Source organism: Lactuca virosa, chromosome 8 (genome assembly GCF_052849685.1).
Source record: "Lactuca virosa cultivar CGN04683 chromosome 8, Lactuca_virosa_CGN04683_v6, whole genome shotgun sequence".
In the NCBI taxonomy this organism is placed as follows: Eukaryota; Viridiplantae; Streptophyta; class Magnoliopsida; order Asterales; family Asteraceae; genus Lactuca; species Lactuca virosa.
The window spans coordinates 348,816,231-348,840,032 of record NC_136433.1 but is presented as its reverse complement, the minus strand read 5'-3'; positions in this window follow the sequence as shown (position 1 = coordinate 348,840,032).

The window sequence follows — 23,802 nt, the reverse complement described above, 5'->3', positions numbered from 1 at the left end:
CTGGTGTGTTAAGTTGTTATGTGATTTTCTTGTATGGTGAATTGGAAAACTGCGAGACAATACTTGGGACGAGTATGAGTAGGTGTGAATGGTAGTAGAGGCCTATACTATCAGAAGCACATGACTCACGCTTGGATCTGGGAAAGTCACAAGGTTACCAAGAAGCTAGTAATTGATTCCATTTTGTTCAAGTATGTCGTTACCATCGTTTCGGTAATGACTAAGAAGAAGATTGTTATTCCGACCAACTGGTCATATCAAATTGAGTCCGACTAATATGAGTATGTTACATGGTTCAGAGAACCAAGTTCGATGTAGCATCTGACCTAATCCAGAAGATTGAAGTGAAAGATAATCAAAGCCATCAATAGAAGTTCCGCGATCGTTGTTAAAGTAAGAAGCTTGTAGCTAGAAGTGTTGCATGCTAGAATATGATTATCTCACATTAGAACATGAAGGAAGGTATACTCCTTTCTCGAATTTGACTCTAAGAGACCTGAGTCTAAGCATTGCATCATACGATGAGAGGTCATTAGAACACAGCCCATCGGTCTATTACGATAATCGAAGTAAAATCTGTTTACGAAGGATCATGAGTTTCCAGTAAGGATCAAGATTGTAACTCGAAGGTTACAATTGAAATTCTAACACAGTATGAAGAGCGGGTGCAAGATTGAGCACCGCCAGTAGTCAAGAAGTCAAAGAGTTAAAGACTCATTTGGAAGGACATAAGAGTTACGATTATTACCTAGGATGAAGAGATAACGTATGGAGTCATTATACAAGCCCTGTTTTGTTGGTGATTGCGGGACGTAATCATCCTAAGGGGGAGATAATTGTAACACCCGCAGATTCGAGTTAGTCAATTTAGAGACAATAAGCGTCAAAAATGACTTTTTAATAGAAGATTATTTAGAATAAATAATCTTAACCAAGTTATATTATATGTCACAAGGGTTCCGTACATATAAAGAACACCGGAATCCGAGTTATAACGAAGAAGTTATGACCTGTCGAAGTTTTACGGCAAAACCGGCACGGTACCTGGAATCGTAAAAAGTGATTTTTTGATAAACTAATTTTTAGACTTAGAGATCTAAATGAAAGTTGTAGTATACGTTAAACCGAGAATATACATAAAAAGAACGCCCAAATCTGACTTCGTATGAGGAAGTTATGATTTTTCTAAGATTTGGCATAGTAGTGCACAGCCTGAAATTCGAATTTTAGATCGACCGATTTTTAGCCGACACAACCTAAACGAGAATCGAAGATCTCTTTAATAGGAGCTCAACTATAAAAAGACAGATGAAAACAGACGTAGGATGACAAAGTTATGAATTTTTAACGGACTTTACCTGTCCAGACCTGTTAAAAATATAACTTTAAAAATAAAATCAGAATTAGCCGACGGAGTCTAAACGAAAGTTGTAGAGTACGGTCCCGCCGACGCGTCGATATAAAGAACGTCAAAAACGGAGCCCGTATGCAAAAGTTACGGATTTTAGAAGATAATTAGTTTTTAGAGTGATGAGCGAGTGATACGTGGCGCAATCTGAGCCGCACCTTCTTCCCCACGACTTTGCATGAGATCGCTATATGTGGCACATTATGCCCAGCGTAATTTTGAGTACGCTTAGCGTAACCCTTAAAAACCCATTACGCTCAGCGTAATTCTTGAGTACGCTCAGCGTACTCGGCGCTGGCAGCCTATAAATAGAGGCGTTTTTCCTCATTTTTCTTCACAGCTTTTCTCAACTTCTCTCCCAAATACCCCAAAGCCTCAAGGATTTTCTCTAGCCTTTCTTAGGAGTTAGTAGCGAGTCCCGGAGCGCCAGAAGACCCCGAGAAGAAGAGCTTTCGGCTCAGAAGTTCTTCCCGCGCAGAGCTCGGTTCTTCGCTAAACTCCAATATAAGTTACGTCGAGGGAAAATAGAATCGTTAGAAGCGAAGCGCTGCCCGAGTTTGGAATCATCACTTTGACAAGTGAGTGCATAGTTACTTTCATCTTGCACATAGATATGAAGTATCTTATATAAAATATGTGATGTGTGTGCATATTATCTGTATACTTGCTATCTATGTTGGATGAAAGATTCTATACATGTTTTAAATGATTTAAACTGTATATGTATTTTATATCTACAAAATATGTTGGGCAAAACATGGGTAGATGAATGATGAGGGATGAAAGCTAATATAGAGGAACATTGGTAGTATGGACATAGTGCCCTATAGGTGAACATTGGCATCAATGGACCTAGCACCCTTTAGATGAGCATTGGCAGCTGCGCCACAACCTGTAGATGTTTTTGATCTACGATGTACTCTAAACATCCTAGTAGCGCCGCTCTAAGGATAGTATCGGTAGTTGCGCCTAATAGAGAACATCATAACCCTGGTAGCTGCGCCTAATAGAGAATGTCATAATTCTGGCAGCTGCGCCTAAATGATAATATTGGCAGCTGTGCTTAATAGATAATATTGACAACTGTGCCATTGGCATCGATGGACTTCGTGCGTATTCCTTAGGACTAAATGAGTGAATGATAAATGATTCTTAGGGTAGATCCTTTAGAAATAAAGAAGATAATGGGGATGGGTAATTGGGTTGATTGTTTAATGATTAAACATAATTATATTATTGTGGTTTGAAAACCCTATGTACTCACCAGCTTTACCAACCTGACCCACTCAAGTTTATTTGTATCACAAGTGTCGATATGAAGCTACATTACACTGAGAGATTAAGGAAATGTAGATCATTAATGTAAATGAATGTAAGGTCTGTTTATGCTTATGTTTCTGTATTGACGATAACATCCCAATGTTTTAAAAGGAATAAAATACATTTCTTCGGAAATGCCTTGATAATATATTTATCATGTTTTTCTGGGAGCAAATTCCGCAACATTTTCTTTAAAAGGATACTCTGATTTTCAAAATAAAGCATACACAAATCGGCCTTTTCTGGCCGTGAAAATGGGGATGTCACAAGTGCGTTGGTATATCTCGTATTTAACCATTTTTTGTAAGCTCTTTGTTCGGTGGTCTACCATAATAATAATTGTTATGTAAAATCATGGTATTTGTTTTTTTTCTTTTAACGTGAATTGACCATTATAATTCTTGTTCTTCTGCTTGTGACTAAGGGTGGGAAAATGACTCATGACAAGGGCTTACTAAAGATAGGAGTTGTTGCATGTGCCAAATTGGAAATGTGATAATATTACAATAAATGTTTTTCATGAAGTTGTCAAAAAAAAGAAAGGGTGTGACTTGATTTGGGTAATCATCAATAGATTGACCAAAATTTCACTTTTCTTGGCAACACGTGAAAAATGGTCCATGAAGAAGTTTTTGGAACTCAAAGTAATGAAGATACATGGTGTACCATTTTTGATTTTGTCGGATTAGAATAGTTGAGTTACATCCCAATTTTGGAGAAGTATGCAAGAAGATCTTGGAATTGTTGTGTTTAAACACCACATACCATACAAAAATCGACAGATAAATTGAAGAACTATATAAAACATTGAAGATATGTTTCAGGCATGTATTTTGGAGTTCACTGGAAATTCAGATGAGCATTTACCCTTCATTGAATTTTCATACGGTAATATTTATTATTTGACTATTAAAATGGCTCCTTATGAGTCATTCTATGGAAGGAAATTCTCGTCCCATCGTTTTAGCTACAAGTAGGAGAGATTTTTTACCGGACCAAGTTTCATTCATGAAACCACAGAAAATGTGGAAATGATTCGACAAAGAATGTTGGTAAGTAAAGATAGGAAATAGTGTTATGCAAATTTGAAAAATCGACCCATGGTTTTCGAAGTGGGTGAAGAAGTTTTTTTGAAGATCTCACCTTGGAGATGACTCTTTCATTTTGAAAAAAAGATGGAAGTTGAATCTAAGGTATATCGATCCATTCACTATTTTGGAGAGAGTCGGGAAACTAAAATATAATCTTGAGTGGATGAGAACAAGTGATAGATTGAACAGCCGAAGACAATTATGACAATTATGGGACTAAAAACCAAAAAGTTGAGGAGAAAGACTGTTGTTTTAGTTCTAGTAAAATAGAAGCACTCAATGGGATCAAATCTTACTTGGAAAGTGGAGGATGAAATGAAGAAGCGTTATCCTAAAATATTCATGAAATCCAAGATTCTGATGACAGAGATAATTGTAACATCCTATTTTAGGCTTAAAGTTTTTACTTTTCTTTGGTAAATTTTTTTTGTTAATTTTTATTTTTAAAAATAAATTTAATAAATAATAAAATCTAGAAAAAGATAACGAAGATTAATATATATATATATATATATATATATATATATATATATATATATATATTGGGCTAGGTTATAATGTGGATGAAAATCTATTGTGCGGACGTGTGGACAATGCTATTTTATGAGAATTACTAAAAGAATAGGTTGTTTGCTAATGTGAATACGTTTAACCTTACACAACTATTGTTTTTTACTCACTAATTCTTATTCATTTTTGTTCTCACACATTGTTTTTTACTCATTTTTATTCTTACAGAATACGACTCAATAAATATTCTGTCAACATTCTGACAAAATGAGAATAATAATAAAAAAAGTCTATAATAACCATATAGACGATTTATTTAGTGAGAATGCGTGATAATGACAATAGTTATGTAAGATTGAAGTATTCACATTACTAAACAAAATATTTTCTTTGTCATTCTCACAGAATAGCACTGTCCATACGTTTGCACAATAGATGTCAATCCACATTTGATCCCAGCTCTCTCTCCCTCCCTCCCTCTCTCTCTCTCTCTTGTGTGTGTATGTATATATATATATATATATATATATATATATATATATATATATATATATATATATATATATATAACATAGATGATTTCTATTATTTAAGTTTATATTAAAATCCCAATTTGAAAAGATGGGTTAATATGGTGAAAACTAGTGTTGTCCCTTATTGATCGATTAGTTACCCCAATGGACTAATCTAAATAAAGAAAACAACTAAATGGTGCATGTAGATCATAAGGGACAAACAAAATGGCATCGTGTACTAAATTCGTCTTTAAATGGGCTTGATGATAGCATGTTGTTGGACTGAAGGTATTCTCAATTGGGAACATGTCACTGTAGCCCCACGAACTTACATGTTTTGGTTTAAAAGGTACCTTATGTTATTTTTTGGCTTTATAAGGGCATGAATTAACATTTAACCGGCTAATAAGGCCATTTTCTAAAAAGTGAAGGGGTCACCCGGTGACCCCAATCCCAATCAGCAGCTTCTCTTCGACATGTCATTAAAAAAAAGCCAGCTCATATGTCCAAATCGCATGCGACGTATACGTGTATCGATAAATGAGACCAACCCTTCCTCTACAAGAAATTATGTTCTTTACTCGATTTCATCTACCCCTTTCTTCTATTTTCTTCTACTGTTCATCGAAAAAAAGTGTCTTGGATTCCTGCTATGGCCGTCTACATGAAGATAGATCTTCATTTTGCTGGTTTGTTTACGAGGTATCCAGTGATCAGTTACTCAGATGGAGTGGAGCAAAGGTTTGAGGATGTGGATTTTGCTGGAATGGACAAAAATGAATTTCTATTGTTCATTCAAAGTTTCTCAAACGAGACATGCGTTGATGTGTACTTTTGCATGCCCGATATTGAGTTCCCTGAAGGATTGAGGATAATAGCAACTGAGAAAGACTACCAGGAGTTGATCGAAGCAGGGTATGATTCTGGTTGTGTAATTTCTGTGTACATTGATCATGTTGGTGTTAATGTTCATCAATGGATTGTTGATGAGATGGCTGAAGTATGCATACCCGAGGACAAGTATCCTGGTGTAGGTGAAGTAATAGAAGAGTTGCATGTTGAGACAGAAGGAGACATTGACCTAGATGAAGTGCAAGTGCAAGGTAATTTGGACGATAACATTGAAGATGGAGATTGCATTCCAACGAACAAGACCTTGAATGATGTATTTTTGAACAAGCTCTGCCCCAAGAAGCAGCCAACTCCAGACAATAGACCTCATGAGGATCCATCTCATGATGATCCATATGATCAGATGGATGAACACGACCCAATTCATGAGGAGGTAACAACTTTAAATGAAAATGTTCATTGGAAAAAGCAAAAACCTGTGTTAGGAATGAGATTTGAAAGGCCTAAACAGTTAAAACATATGTTGTGTAATTATGATGTAGCTAAAGGGTATCAATTGTGCTACAAAAAATGATAGTAGGAGGCTTTTAGTTAAATGTTGTTCAAGGCAATGCAAGTTTAGATTGTGGGCTTCATGGATGAGTGAAGAAAAATCTTTCCAAATTAAGTCTCTTATAGATGAGCATAATTGTGCAAGAAATTTTAAAATGGTGTCAATTGTAAACTATGCATGGATTGGTAGCCATTTCACAACACAATTCTTACAAAAACAAAAAAATGAGTGTTAGGCTATAAAGGAAGAAGTAAAAAGAAATTTGGAATTAATGTGAGTATGGGACAATGTAGAAGAGAAAAGAAATATGCAATTGAACTAATTGAAGGCACACTAGTTGAGCATTATGCCAAGCTTTGGTCATATGGTGAAGAGATAAGAAGATCCAATCCAGGATCAACTGTCAAAATGGATGTCAACAGTATGCCTGATGGGAAGACATATTTTAGTAAGTTTCATATATGTTTTGAGGGGCTGAAACAAGGTTGGAAAGGCAGTTGTAGAAGTGTAACAAACCTGGATGGTTGTTTCTTAAAGGGATTATGTAGTGGAGAGTTGATATGTGCCGTAGGAAGAGATGCTAACAATCATATTTTCCCAATAGCATGGGCAGTTGTGTGTGTGGAAAACAAAGAAAATTGGGAATGGTTTTTGGAGAATCTTAAAGATGATCTAGAAATGGAAAATGGTTTTGGTATAACCCTTATGTCAGATCAACATAAGGTATATCACTTACTATACAACTTCATATTTTTTGTTAATGAATTTCTATTTTCTTAACAGATGAATTTAAATTGTGTATGGGCTATTGGAGGTTGTGAAGGAAGTATTGCCTACTCCTGAACACAGACAGTGTGCAAGGCATATTGTTGCCAACTTAGGAAAAGATTCAGTGGTGTGCATTATGAGAGGATGTTTTGGAAGGCATGCAAAGCATCAACTGAACCTTTATTTAATGTAGCCATGAAGGAAATACAACTGCTTAATCCAACAACGTTTGATTACCTTATGGAAAAGAACCCAAAATCATGGTGTAGAGCTTTCTTTCTAGAGGGGAGGATGTGTGATGCAGTTGAAAATGGATTATCTGAAAGCTATAACATTGTCATTAGAGATGCAAGAAAAAAACCAATAATCACAATGTTAGAAGAAATTAGGTTGTATGTTATGGAGAGGCAATTCAATCTGACCATCAAAGGTCGTTCATGGCATGATTATAAACCATGTCCAACCATTACAATCCTATTGAATTAGTTGAAAAGAGCTCAAAGTTATTTCCTTTATCTTTGAATTTGAATTGACTAGTTATGCTATAGACCCTAACTTATATACAATTGAAACAAGTATTGGCAGGTTTTACCTACTCGTTTAAACCAGGTTGAAACAAGAAATTTGGCAGAGACTTATGTTGTGGATATAGATAAGAAGACTTGTTCATGTAGAGTGTGGAAACTAAATGGGTATGGATGTGTGCATTCAGTTGCAACAATCTCATACCTTAACAGTGATGTTGGTAATTATGTGGATCCAATGTACTATGGAGCAATTTATAAGAACACCTGCAAGTATCCAATGCGTGGGATGAATAGTACCAACACGTGGCCACCTACTGAATTCATTGCACCTTTGCCACCATTGAAGAGAAAAATTCCAGGTAGACCAAAAGTTAATACAAGAGAGGATGCAAGTGAAAGGGGGTGCTAGACATACTGTGTCAAAGGTTGGGAAAAAAAATATGTGTAGTGTATGCAAGCAAGTAGGACATAACAAGGTTACATGTTCTCAAGCTGAAAAGCCAACAAAACTCAGGGTAAAGAAAAGGAAGAGAGCAGATGGTAATGTTGGGGAAAGAAGCAGTGGTAAGAAGGAAAAGGATGGTAAAGATGAGCAAGGACGTAAGGGTAATAAGGGCATTAATGGTAATTTTGGGGAAGGAAGTAGTGGTAAGAAGGCAAAGCATGTTACAGATGAACAAGGAAGTAAGGGTAATAAGGGCATTAATGGTAGTGTTGGGGAAGGAAGCAGTTGTAAGAAGGCAATGGATGGTAAATATGAGAAAAAACTTGCTACACGGGTTGAGGGTAAAAATAGGGAAGGCAACACTATTGACAAGCCAATGGAACTTGAATAGGTATTAAATTTCTATGTCAGTTTCGGATTAAGTGTGGATGTTTGGTGTTATGTACTTCTTATTTAGGATCCAAGAGAATGTTTCAGATTAAGTGTTTCAGTTTAATGTTATGTATTCAATGTGGTTATGATTGGTGGTTTCGGATTAAGTGTTTCAGTTTGATGTTATGTATCCAATGTGGTTATGATTGGTGTTCTGTTTGTATGATTGGTGTTATGTATGCGAAGTAATGTTAATGGTTTCAATGTGCTTATGATTGTGTGTTATGGTTATATCCGTGCATGGTATTGGGGTCCATTACTGACATTAGTGATGCGTATGGTCCCATTTATTATAGTTGAATATGTTCCCCATTTATTCTAGTTGAATATGGTCTGAAGTCACTGTCAACTAATACACTACGAATCTAACTTGGGATCCCATATGACTAAACCCATTGTTTTATGATTAAATTACAATGTCATTACATGGGTAATATAATACCCCTAATAATTTCCATAAAAAGGAAATAAACAACTGCTAAGTATTACAACTTGTAAACAATTATGCCAAAGAAAACAATCCAACTTAGAACTAAACACATCTTCAACTTCCAAATCTTTGATTCAAGCTTCTTTTTTGACCTAGCCAAACCTGCAATCATAACTGCTTCAACACTAATATTCTTAGTGTCTGCTTCTTCTACCCAACAAATAAAACCATTACAAGGTCCCTAACAAAATCAATTTTTGAGTGAGAACTTGAGAATGAAACAAACAAATAAATTAGGGCTACAGGCGCCTAATAAACAAACTAACACAAACCTTAGTGGGGCAAGAATAGAAGGGTCTTCCAGGGTTGGAGGGAGTGGAAGACATTCTTATTATGGCGACACATCCACACGAGCATTTCACCATTTTCGCTTCGTTAATTCCGAGAGCTCTTTACTTCAGAATGCAAACAATCACAGGGAAAAAGAAAGCTACTTCCGAGTAAGGAAGTAAAGTACTTATAAAGAGGAAATGACGAAAATACCCCTTGACAAAAATACCCCTTTTGTTTGACCTCATGCACATCTGCCATAGTTGGTGCACCAAACACAATTAATTATCATTAAGTAAGGCAACCAAATGTCCAAATCGTTACCCTTAATCAATAACAATGAACCTAACAAGTTATAACCCATTCAATCTCTTTACATTTCATCAAGATCATACCAAAACGCCTGTTACAGGTAAGCAGGACTTCAAAATACATCCATAAATTACCATTACAACCACCACTGGAGTACAACTACCTACACAAACTAGATTACCACTAAGACAAACGAACACACATAATCCTAATAACATATATGACAATAAAAACCATAAAACCTAACAGAAGATTACGACCACTAGATTATCATACCACTACAAACCACTTCCATGAGATTCATTTGCTGATTATTAAGTGAATGATGAAAATCATTAGCAGGAGCATCACGACGACAAGACCCACAACCAACGGTGCAATTGCTTTAATCTGCTTCTCAACCTTCTCGAACCTTTTCTGCATGTTGAGGACGTCAACCCTGGAATGAAGGTAATCGCGACCCATCTCCTCCTTCATGTGCTCCACCTGACCTTTTTGCTCAGCTATCTTGTAACAACGTAAATTCCAAAACAATTTTTCATTTTTAAAACATACTTTTATTCATAAGATAATGTCAAACATAATGTATCCAATGTTATCATAACAAAAACATATCCCAGAATCTCAAGACATAAACTCCATGAGTGTGTACGGATCATGCCAACGCCTTCCCGCGATTCTCGCTAGTACCTGAAACACATAACACAACAACTGTAAGCATAAATGCTTAGTGAGTTCCCCAAAATACCAAATACGCACATACGCCACTCAAGGCTATAATACCTTCCGGTCACTGTGTCTCAGAGGACTTCCGTCCCACAACCCTGGTAGACCTTTCGGTCCTACCCGTAATGACCTTCCGGTCCATATCATCTTGACCTTCCGGTCCATATCATAATGACCTTCTGGTCCTGAGCATTCATAACATACATAACACATCCATATCTTATAACAACATACAAAACATACATCACATAGCACATAAGACCTTCCGGTCACACATAGGTACCACTCTAGGTCCAGTATAGTGAGAAGACTCACCTCGTACGATGTCAGATAACCTCTCGTGCTCGATAACCCGACCTAGCCTCCTCCTATTAACATAATAACATCTCTAATCAATACTTTCTCTTGTCCTCATTTCTAAGGAGTGGGTAAAAGACCATTCTACCCCTCCCGGATCTCTCTCTAGAATCAGCTTGACCAAAACTCTAAGGTCAACTGGAGTCAACTCAAGTCAACAGTCAAACTTTGACCAGACTCGTCGAGTACAATCCTGTGACTCGGCGAGTCCAGGCGTCTTCCGAATCCTCAAAGATCTCCACTCGATTCGTCGAGTCAACTTTTCACTCGACGGTTACCACTGGTCATGAATCGCGGGGCAACCCTGACTCGACTCGTCGAGTGCACTAATGGACTCGGCGAGTCCCTTCCATGGCAACACTCAAATGACCTTCTGAGGTCAGATCTGTTTCTCTAACCTATAGATCTGACCTTACCATACCCAAAAATCACGTAAAGGTCCAACCTTTACACTCATGTAACGTCCATAAAGCTTCTTTTGGCGAAATAGCCTCTAAAATGGCAACCTAGGTTCATATCTCTAATGGACTAGCATAAAGCAAGATAGATAGGACTCTCTGGACCTCTTAAGGCCCAGATCTAAGAAGAACTCCACCTTGGGACCTCACATACTTCGAATCCATGCTAAAGAAGGCATAAGAAAACCCTAGAGTCAAGTGGATCACCAAATACACGAGATTGAGCACAGATTAATACCTCTAGCAGCCTCTTCTGATCAAATGGTGGTAGATATGAGCTCCTCAATCTTCCTTGCTTGCCCTCCTTCCTTCTTTCTTGCAAAAATCACACTTAGAATGATGAAAACGGCTCCTTCTCTCTCTCACAACGCTCTCAGGTGCTCTGGTGCTCTTAAGGGTGATGGTGGCCGCAAATGAGGGCCATAAGGTCCCTTAAATAGGGCACAGGCCCGAGGATTTAGGGTTTCCACCCACAGCGTCTACTCGGCGAGTCTACTCTTGGACTCGTCGAGTAGTTCATTAAACTTACGTGGCCACCCCGCTTCTACTCGACTAGTTATAGCACCAACTCGTCGAGTAGATCAATGATTCACAAAAATAAATAATTAAAATATTATACCTGGAAATCCGGGTGTTACAATTCTCCCCCACTAGAATCAGACTTCGCCCTCGAAGTCTCGCTCCGCAAATAACTCAGGATGTTGCTCCCGCATCTCCGCCTCCGACTCCCAAGTCAACTCGAACCCTCTCCGATATTGCCACTGGACCTGCACCAGGGGCACCTCCTTGTTTCGCAGGACCTTGATCTTCCGATCCATGATCGCGATTGGTCTCTCAACATAATTCAGTCTCGCATCCACCTGAATATCCTCCAACGGCACCACCGCCGACTCGTCGGCTATACACTTCCTCAATTGAGACACATGGAAGGTATCATGAATCTGGCTCAACTCCGCAGGTAGCTCCAAACGGTACGCTACCCTGCCCACCCTCGCGGTCACCCTGAACGGATCAATATACCGGGGCCCCAGCTTGCCCCTCTTCCTGAATCAGATCACTCCTTTCCAAGGAGACACCTTCAGGAGTACGAAGTCTCCGACCTGGAACTCAAGCTCGGATCATCGCCTATCCGCATAACTCTTCTGGCGACTCTGAGCTGTCAACAACCTCTGCCTGACCTGCTGTATCTGCTCAGTTGTCTGAAGCACTATCTCGATGCTACCCATCACGCGCTGCCCTACCTCTCCCCAACAAATGGGAGTCCGACATCTCCTCCCATACAACAACTCGAAGGGAGGCATACCAATACTCGAATGGTGGCTGTTGTTATAGGAAAACTCAGCCAACGGCAAGTAGGTGTCCCAACTTCCTCTGAAGTCTAACACACATGCTCGAAGCATATCCTCGAGCGTCTGAATCGTCCACTCACTCTACCCGTCCGTCTGTGGGTGGTATGCGGTACTGAAATGCAGCCTCGTACCCAACTCCGCATGGAACTTCTTCCAGAACCTGGAAGTGAAACGTACATCTCGATCTGACACAATCGAGATCGGTACTCTATGACGCGATACCACCTCTCTCACATACAACTCGGCCAGCCTCTATGCGGAAGAGCTCTCACTGATCGCAAGGAAGTGGGCGCTCTTCGTTAGCCGGTCAATGATCACCCAAATTGCATCGACGCCCCTCGCGGTCCTCGACAATTTGGTGATAAAATCCATAGAAATCTGTTCCCACTTCCACTGGGGAATCTCAAGTGGCTGTAACTTGCCATGCGGACGCTGGTGCTCGGCCTTAACCTTGAGAAAGGTCAAGCACCTCTCCACAAACCACGCGACATCCCTCTTCATACAGGGCCACCAATACTCTCTCTTCAGGTCCAAATACATCTTAGTGGCCCCGGGATGGATCGAGAACCTCGATCTGTGCGCCTCTTCCATCAGAATGGTACATGCCCCGCCTGCATACGGCACCCAAATCCGACCTTGAAAGGTTATCAGCCCTCGGCCATTGGTAACGAACTCAGACACCTGCCCGATCACCCGCTCCCGCTTGCGGTTCTCTGGTATCACGGCCTCTGCCTGGGCCTCCCGAATGGTGTCCAACACCAGAGTCATCACCGTCAATCGCATACAAGTATCTCGAATCGGGGCACTCTCTGCCCTACGGCTCAGAGCATCAGCTACAACATTAGCTTTGCCCGGGTGGTACAGGATCTCACAATCGTAATCCTTTACCACATCCAACCATCTCCACTGGCGCATATTCAGGTTGGGCTGATCCATCAAATACTTCAAACTCTTATGGTCCGTGTATATGGTACACCGAACCCCATACAGATAGTGACGCCAGATCTTGAGGGCGAAAACCACTGCCCCCAACTCCAGATCGTGGGTGGGATACCTCGTCTCATGAGGCTTCAGCTGCCTCGATGCATACGCTATCACATGCCCGCCTCTGCATAAGCACCGCACCTAACCCCGATATTGATGCGTTGCAGTACACCACAAAATCCTCCATTCCCTCAGGAAGGGATAAAACCGGGGCTTCGCACAACCTCTGGCGAAGAGTCTCAAACGAGGTCTGCTGCTCCGGACCCCATGAAAAAGCAACGCCCTTCCGGGTCAACTTAGTGAGAGGCACGACAATCTTGGAGAAATCCTTGATAAATCTCCGATAGTAGCCGGCCAATCCCAGAAAACTCCTGATCTTGGTGGGGGATCTTGATGGGGTTTTGAGCATTCTAAAATTCCTATGGTGTACATGTAACCCTAGAAACCTTGGATCTATGTTTGACTAAGATACATGCAAATAATTAATTTTCCAAGGTTCTTATCCTAACTAGCATGGCATGGGGTACTTGAATCAAATAAAACTAGTAGAATTACTTACCTTGTAGTAGTAGTTGATTGCTTGGAGTTTGAGATCCTAGCACCAATAATGTGGATGCCTCAAATGGAAGTCACAAATCACCACAAACTTGGAAACTTGAGAGAATAGTCACAAACTTCTTGAAATCGGCCCTCTTGGTTTACACACATCAACTAGTGCAATTTCAAGAACCAAAGCCTCCTTTATATAGTGTGGTAGATTAGGGTTACATCCATGTAAACCCTAATACCCATGTCTTTTCATTTCCATGAGATCCATGGGTTAAAGCTCCATGGAGTATCCATGGACTTTCCATGCAAGCCTAGCCCATTCCAAATAAGCATTAGCCCACACTATATAAATACAAGAGCCCATATTTAATTAGTCATACTTTTGATCTCTAAATTAATTCTAAATTAATTATAGATCAATACTAATTAAATAATATGATTTTATATTAATATATTAGGACTTATAATATATTAATAAATCATAACTTATACTATTCTCAAACGATTATCCATAAATTGTTCGGGTGAAGTGCAACCCACATGGACCATGCCGGGCCGGGTCAAATACATACCAAATATAGTTATGGACTTAGACACTATATCCAACAGATCTCGACACCTCCCAACTCATCACAGCCTCAATCTTGGCCGGATCGACCAATATCCCATTCTGGTTAACGATATGCCCCAAGAACTGGACCTCTCGTAACCAGAAATCGCACTTGGAGAATTTGGCGTAAAGCCTCTCCGACCTCAATACTCCGAGGATCTCTCTCAAATGTTCCTCATGTTGCTCTCTGGATCTCGAATACACCAGTATATCGTCGATGAACACAATCACCGAACGATCCAACATCGGTCTGCACACCCTGTTCATGAGATTCATGAACGTTGCCGGTGCGTTGGTGAGCCCAAAAGGCATCACCACGAACTCGTAATGCCCATAACCAGTCCTGAACGCCGTCTTCTGGATATCCTCATATCGCACTCTCATCTGGTGATATCCAGACCTCAAATCTATCTTGGAGAACCAAGATGCTCCCTGAAACAGATCAAACAGATCATCAATCCTCGGTAGTGGATAACGGTTCTTGACCGTCAACTTGTTCAACTCCCGGTAATCAATGCACATCCGGTGTGAACCATCCTTTTTCTTGACAAAAAGGAGCGGCGCTCCCCAAGGTGAGCTACTCGGCCTGATAAATCCTTTCCCCAACAGCTCCTGAAGCTGTGAGGATAACTCCTGCATCTCTGGTGGCGCAAGGCGATAGGGCGCCTTGGCGATAGGCGCCGCTCCCGGAACCAAATCGATGCGAAACTCCACTTGCCTCTCGGGAGGCACACCCGACAACTCCTCGGGTAAAACATCCGGGAACTCGTGCACTATCGGTACATCACTAACCGAACTTGGCCCCTCTGCGGCCCCCCGTGAATCCATCACATAAGCCACAAACCTGCTACAGCCCTGCTGTAGGCTACGCCTCGCTCTAGCAGCCGAACAAAATGCTGACCTAGAACGGGTACCCTCGCCGTACACCGTAAGTACTCCCCCACTAGGGTATCGTATCGTCACCAACTGTCGCTCGCAGTCTATAACAACCCCAAATCGGCTCAGCCAATCCATGCCCACTATGACACACACGTCCCCCATCGCAATCGGGACTAGATCAATCGGAAACTCCACACCGAAGATCTCGAGTACACATCCTCGAATCACATCCGTAGCATACACCGCTCGCTCGTCAGCTATGGAAACTCGTAGAGGTCGACTCAATGCCTACCGCTGAATACTGATGTGCTGACTAAAGGCTAAAGACACAAATGATCGACTTGCACCCGAGTCAAATAACACCAAAGCAGGTACAGATTTCACAAGAAAAGTACCTACGCATATCATAATATAAGCACAATATTTAAAACTCAGCATAAATAAATGAAAGAATACATACCAGCCACGACATCGGGCGTTGCGCGAACCTCTTCCGCTGTTAACTGGAAGGCTCTCTCGCAAGCCTTCGGTGCCTTGGCCTTCACCGACCGAACCTCAGTAGCTCGCACGACAGCAGGGGCAGATTCTTGTGGTGCTCCCTGTGCTGTCCCCCGCAGCTGCGGACACTTGGCCTTCCGGTGTCCGGTTTGGTTGCAATGAAAGCAAACCATGAACTCCTTGGGGCAATCCTTGGCTATGTGCCCCTCCTTGCCACATTTGTAGCAAGCACCAGATCGACAAAACCCATCATGTCCCTTGCCGCACTTCCCACAAGTGCGACCCTTCTGGCCTCCAGATCTCGAATCGGCAGGCTTTGCCCGCTTGGCTGCCAGCTGAGACTGTGCCGGCCGCCGGTCCCTCCCTCGAGACTCGGCCTCCTCCTGGGCCTGAGTCTCCAGCTCAATCTCCCTCTTCCGGGCATTTGCCTGGAGCTCAGCAAATGTCCGGTATGATGAGTTCGCCACGAAATCCCTGATATCCCTCCTCAAAATGCTCAAGTACCGGCTCATACGTGCCTGCTCAGACGACACGTGTTCAGGGCAAAACAACGCCCTCTCATGAAACATCCTCGTAATCACCGTCACAGACTCAGTTCCCTGCTTGAGGGACAATAACTCCTGGCTAAACATTACCTCTCCACAGGGGGAACATACTCATCTCGAAACATCGTGGTGAACCTCTCCCAGGTCACCGCAGTAAGCTGCGTTGTAGTGAAGTCTGTCGTCACAAACTTCCACCAGTCCTTCGCCCCAAGCGAAGCTGGTTCAGTGCAAACCGAACCCTCAGATGCTCCGGATACGAGCAGGTGTAGAAGCATCCCTCGATATCAGAAATCCATCTCATCGCAGTAATCGGATCCTGCGTCCCATCAAACTCTGGTGGCTTCATGTTGCTGAACTCCCGGAACAGGAACGAGTCACCCCCCGAGGTCTAGCAGCAGCAACAGCTGCAGTAGGTGCAGCAGCCGCAGCCTCAGTAACCGCTGCGTACCGCTCATCAAAGGTCTCAATCAATGTGGTCTTGATAGACCCAAACATCTCCGGAATCTCGGCTCGGATCGCTGCAGCCACCTCATCGTGGATCATCTGACGAAGCTCCTCGTCACTCCCGCCGCTCGTCTCAGGTTTGTGGCGTGTCCCAACCATGATGTCTCTGAAATACAACATAAAAATATCAGAGACTCGCTTGAGCATACTCGCACTCGATCACTCAACTCTACTTGTCCCCTAGTACCCTAAGGATTCTTACTTGGACTGCGCACGAATCCGGTGTCTTCAGTAGTACGGGCCCTATACTACCGTCCACACCGCATCAGTATTCGCCCCAATTCCTCCTCCTAGGATCCAGATCACAAGTACTCTACATCTCGCTAGCATAGGCTACCCTTCGGTAGACCTCTCATAAGCTCCTTACTGCTACCTACTCACTCTCAAGCATCTCATAGCAGCAGAAATCTTCCTAGGCTAAGGCATCACAAATCAGGCCACTCTAGTCCTAATATGAACACCTAGCCTACTATAGCATGCGTAACATATCATAACTCATAACACATAATGTAAGGGTATTTTGGGAAATCACCGTTCGGGCGTTGGCTGATCGTACACACTACTCCTTTCTGCTTTTCACAAAGTCTTTTACTCTTTTTTTTTTGAAAAATTGTTCCTTTTTATGAAAAACTTTCTGAAATCCTCAGTTTGAGTTCAAATACACCCGAAGATGCATCCGAATCCCTCAAACCAAGGCTCTGATACCAACTTGTAACAACGTAAATTCCAAAACAATTTTTCATTTTTAAAACATACTTTTATTCATAAGATAATGTCAAACATAATGTATCCAATGTTATCATAACAAAAACATATCCAAGAATCTCAAGACATAAACTCCATGAGTTTGTACGGATCATGCCGACGCCTTCCCACGATCCTCGCTAGTACCTGAAACACATAACACAACAACTGTAAGCATAAATGCTTAGTGAGTTCCCCAAAATACCAAATACGCACATACGCCACTCAAGGCTATAATACCTTCCGGTCACTGTGTCTCAGAGGACTTCCGTCCCACAACCCTGGTAGACCTTTCGGTCCTACCCGTAATGACCTTCCGGTCCATATCATCTTGACCTTCCGGTCCATATCATAATGACCTTCTGGTCCTGAGCATTCATAACATACATAACACATCCATATCATATAACAACATACAAAACATACATCACATAGCACATAAGACCTTCCGGTCACACATAGGTACCACTCTAGGTCCAGTATAGTGAGAAGACTCACCTCGTACGATGTCAGATAACCTCTCGTGCTCGATAACCCGACCTAGCCTCCTCCTATTAACATAATAACATCTCTAATCAATACTTTCTCTTGTCCTCATTTCTAAGGAGTGGGTAAAAGACCATTCTACCCCTCCCGGATCTCTCTCTAGAATCAGCTTGACCAAAACTCTAAGGTCAACTGGAGTCAACTCAAGTCAACAGTCAAACTTTGACCAGACTCGTCGAGTACAATCCTATGACTCGGCGAGTCCAGGCGTCTTCCGAATCCTCAAAGATCTCCACTCGATTCGTCGAGTCAACTTTTCACTCGACGGTTACCACTGGTCATGAATCGCGGGGCAACCCTGACTCGACTCGTCGAGTGCACTAATGGACTCGGCGAGTTCCTTCCATGGCAACACTCAAATGACCTTCTGAGGTCAGATCTGTTTCTCTAACCTATAGATCTGACCTTACCATACCCAAAAATCACGTAAAGGTCCAACCTTTACACTCATGTAACGTCCATAAAGCTTCTTTTGGCGAAATAGCCTCTAAAATGGCAACCTAGGTTCATATCTCTAATGGACTAGCATAAAGCAAGATAGATAGGACTCTCTGGACCTCTTAAGGCCCAGATCTAAGAAGAACTCCACCTTGGGACCTCACATACTTCGAATCCATGCTAAAGAAGGCATAAGAAAACCCTAGAGTCAAGTGGATCACCAAATACACGAGATTGAGCACAGATTAATACCTCTAGCAGCCTCTTCTGATCAAATGGTGGTAGATCTGAGCTCCTCAATCTTCCTTGCTTGCCCTCCTTCCTTCTTTCTTGAAAAAATCACACTTAGAATGATGAAAACGACTCCTTCTCTCTCTCACAACGCTCTCAGGCGCTCTGGTGCTCTCAAGGGTGATGGTGGCCGCAAATGAGGGCCATAAGGTCCCTTAAATAGGGCACAGGCCCAGGGATTTAGTGTTTCCACCCACAGCGCCTACTCGGCGAGTCTACTCTTGGACTCGTCGAGTAGTTCATTAAACTTACGTGGCCACCCCGCTTCTACTAGACGAGTTATAGCACCAACTCGTCGAGTAGATCAATGATTCACAAAAATAAATAATTAAAATAATATACCTGGAAATCCAGGTGTTACATATCTTTTCACCACAGTCACAGAAGATCGTGTGCAAATCGTTCAAGTTAAGCCCGTCTGTTGAGCTTATCGAGTTATTGGAGTTAATAGTATCTGGTGATGGTGGTAGGGTAGGCTCCATGGAAGACAGTGAAAGGCAAAGCGAGTATTCTATTATCGGTTTTCGGCTAGTGTTTGGCCGAAAGTGGTAACAAAAGTTTAGGGTTTTGTCCAGGAGACCCTTCAATTATATAGTAGGGGCTACTGAACCCTTAGGGTCCAAGCAAGCCAACTCGGTGGGTGAGTCGTTCACGTGTAATCTGAGTCGTGTGAGTTGACTCGCTAGCTTAGTTGGATGATGAGTAGGCAAGGAAACCGGTTGAATTGGGTCAAAATCCCAAATTAGCCGGTTAAATGTTAATTCATGCCCTTATAAAGCCAAAAAAATAACATAAGGGACCTTTTTAAACCAAAACATGTAAGTTCGTGGGGCTATAGTGACATTTTCCCTTCTCAATTCCATGTTCGTGTCCTCATATTCATTTATCACTAAATCATTCATACGATTTGCATTTAGGAACTTGGGAGGAAATACCACTTAGTTTCTATGGAACTGAAGAAAGTAACGAAGGGATAGGCAACATCGAACATAGGCATCCAAACTTTTCAAAATTTTCTAAATGGACTTAAAGTTTTTGAATTTTCATGAATGATAATTTTGTATCAATTGTTATTATTTGCGAGAAATTGTATTAATCATTGTTTAATGCGTGTGTATTGATTTTCTATAGGACTTCAAAGAATACCATCATGCTTTCATTGATTTACTTATTATATCATTCTAATTTTAGTTCTTTATATTATAACACTACACTTTGGAAAATTACCTAATATTTGCAATGACATCCAAATAAAAAGAATTCACTGTTTTAATTTGGTATAATGTTAGTAGTATAATGTCCTAATAAAATTTTGAGAGTACAACTACTAATTTTCAGAGTAGAATGACTTGGTAAGGAATTTATTGAAAGCACATTATTATGATAGAAAGAAAGGGAAGTATGTTGCTTTAATACATAAATAAATGAAAGTATGTTGTTATCCTTTGCATTAAACCATATGCTAAGAATAGAGGGTGAAATTAGTGTAAAACTGATGATCATTTTCCTAAATATTTGATAGATCATGTAGTCCCACTTTCCTTGAGAATTATTTAACCCTATTGTAGGGTATATCACTGATAAGTTTGTACATAATCCAAAAGAAGACACTTAGGTCGCATTTGGTTGTGTAAATTTGTTTTATTTTTCTTGGAAATGTTTTTAGAAAAAATGGGATTTTCATTTTCATTTTCAGTGGAAATTTTAGAAAATACATTTGGTTAAAACATAGAAAACTAATTGGTTACAAAGTGATTGACTTTTTATTTTCCATTTAAAATTTAGAAAATATGTTTGGATGTGTGTTTTCTATCGGTTTTTATTTTCAAGTTTTGCTTATTTCAAATAATACAATACGTAACTTATTTAAAAATATATGAAACAAAAAATTAGTATAAGAATCAACATAAAATCAACACATGATTCAACATAAAAGAAACATTTCCAATAAGATTGTTTTACTACTTTAATTGTATCAAGAATGAACAGATCTGTGACAACATTCAATATATTTTTTCCATCTTGCTCAGCATGTTACAAGGTGTGAATAACTCTTAAACATGTTTTTGACAGTTTTACCCTTAACTGTCCCTTTTTTTAGAATATTTATAGAAAAATCATCGTAAGTCGAAAACTGAATCCGTAAACTCGGAGAGTTTGGAAAAAGAGTCTACAACATATTAGCAATTGGATCTCTAAGTTAAAACATTTCATATTGACTAATCATATTTAATGGAAAACTCTTTTGGAGCACGTTCAATCATTCTTCGAGATCTTGAATACCTTGAACACTATTTGTAGTGAATAATGTGTCTTCTTATCTTTCATCCATATGTATTAATGCAATGAGCAAACATGCATGAAAAATCAGTTTTAACGTCTCAAAGAATAATTTGGTGCATTTTTCAAAATCCAAAATATTTTTTAAAAACATGAAATACTAGTTCCATGACATTATGAATGAATGATGGAATAAAATTGAATAATTATTTCTTTTCTCCAACTCCACTAACAATTTTTCAACTATAATGATGATACCACTTACCACAATATGGAGCTACAAATCTCTTTATATTTGGATACCTAGTAGTAACTGTAACACCCTGTTTTCACTTTACGGTAGAATTTAATATAAACGTTTGTTTATAAATTTTGAAATATAAATATATTACTTTTAACTAAAGTTATCATCACGAAAGTTGTAATAGACGTCAATACGATTATGTAGATATAAAAAACACTTAAATCTGACTTCATATAACGAAGTTATGATTTTTCTAAGTTTTGCGTTAGCCCGACACATCTATGTGTGTCATAAAAAGTGAATTACATATTGGTTGCTTTTCAGTTAAAGAAATGTAAATGAGAGTTGAAGATCTCGTAAAAATGAACTCCTAGATATGGAGAACGTCGAGAACGGAGTTCGTATGAATAAGTTATGATTTTTCCAAGAATTCTAACAATCTAAATCAATCTAAATATGAATTTAAAATAGAGTGAGAATTAGCTTTTGAGACCTAAAGAAAGTTGTAATGCTCGTCGAGACGATTCCTGGGATATAAAGAACGTAAACAACGGAGATCGTATGCGAAAGTTATGGTTCTTCAAAGATTTTCGAAAAATGCCTATTGGGGGTGATGTGGTAGCACCAGAGTGGGCCACATGGCAAAGAGAGGGCTGGAATTTTCAACTGACATGATGATGTGGCACAACGAGCGAGTGACACATTGCCAACCGAGAAATGGACACGTGGCGAGGTCGGAGGCGGTAGCCGGCAAAGGGATGTGGTCCACCAGGAAGCGAACATTTTCCAGCGTCTAACATGAGCTACGTCACGAAGGCGTGTCGCGCCTAGTCTGTTTGCATCACGTGCCCCATGAAGCCCTATAAATAGATTCTATTTTAACCCATTTCACCACCCATTTCATTCCCAACATCCCCCCCCCCCCAATCCTCTGGAATTTATTCTCTAGCCTCGATCCCAATAACTTCTGAGTTTTATGAGCATTTTAGTGAGGCTCTGAGTCATCGGGGAGTCCAATAAATAGAAGCTTTCGGGTCGAAGTTCTGCCTGCAACTTTCCGACTTTTCGCTAGAAATTTTTGTAAGTTATGTTGCGTTTACTAGGCTTTAAGTGTAATTTGTATGTAAGTTCATTATCGTTATTATGAACCTATAAAGAAGATTTATCAGTGATTCAAGTTATAATACTGATTGATCTACTTACGAGAATAATGTCTATGCTAGATTTAGTGAGGTGTTTAAAGTGGCTTCTCAGAAAAGTATACTCTGTGTACCAAACGGATCCTACCTCCAATATGATTTTACCTGGTTGTTCCTTATCAGCTAGAACTTGAAGAATTCATTGGGATTAGTGAAAGATTTACATTTTATTACCTGATTTTCGTAGAGTTTAGTAAGATATAGTATTATAGGTTAATACTTGTTAGAGCACATTACCCACCAGTGGGATTGCCGAAGGGATAACTGATAGTCATCTAAGTAACTGTCCAATGTTTTAATAGCAAGAAATGATAATAAGATGCTATAAAAAAACAAATAAATTGAAGAACATTGTTCTTTCTTGCATTTAACGCTATTTACAATCATATACTTAAGCTTTAGAAGTATTAACTAAATGTCTATCAAATTTAACTGAATACCAAAAGTACAATTCAATTAAGAATATAAACTAAAGATTCTTGAAGTTCTTCTAAATCTTACTATGTGTCCTTCATGTTTGATGCTATGACAACCTATGATTTTGGGGTGTGACATACCACATTGAAATTATTTTCAAATGTTATTACTTAATTAACACCACATTGTTTGTTGTTTAGTTTGTGCATCTATAAGGTGGGAAGCTTTGATGTTGGTTATGAGAGTTCGATAATGTTACAATTGGTAAAAGATTTTATATAAAATAAAAATAAATTTGAAACCCAAATTAGATCCTTTTTTCAGGTGATTTGTCTTTTATAACAAGATTTTTTTCGTTAAGCAGGTAGGCCCTAAAAAAGCTCGTGAAATGTGGTTTTTGGCACGATTCTACACTGCTCAAGAAGCAGAAAAGATGGGATTGATCAACACTGTAGTCCCTGTAAATTTATTTTCAGGCAAATAATCATGAATTTGTGATCTATCTGTGTGTGTATTCATTTTTTAAAGGCATAAAAAACCTCAAGGTGAATAAACCAAGGGGGTTAGAAAATGAAACAGATCAAAAGAGTTAAAAATCGTTCAAATTTATGCAAAATCTTACTTCAATAAATTAAAATATATATTAGATTATTACTTCAATACATTAGGTCCGTAATCTAATTTAGTACAT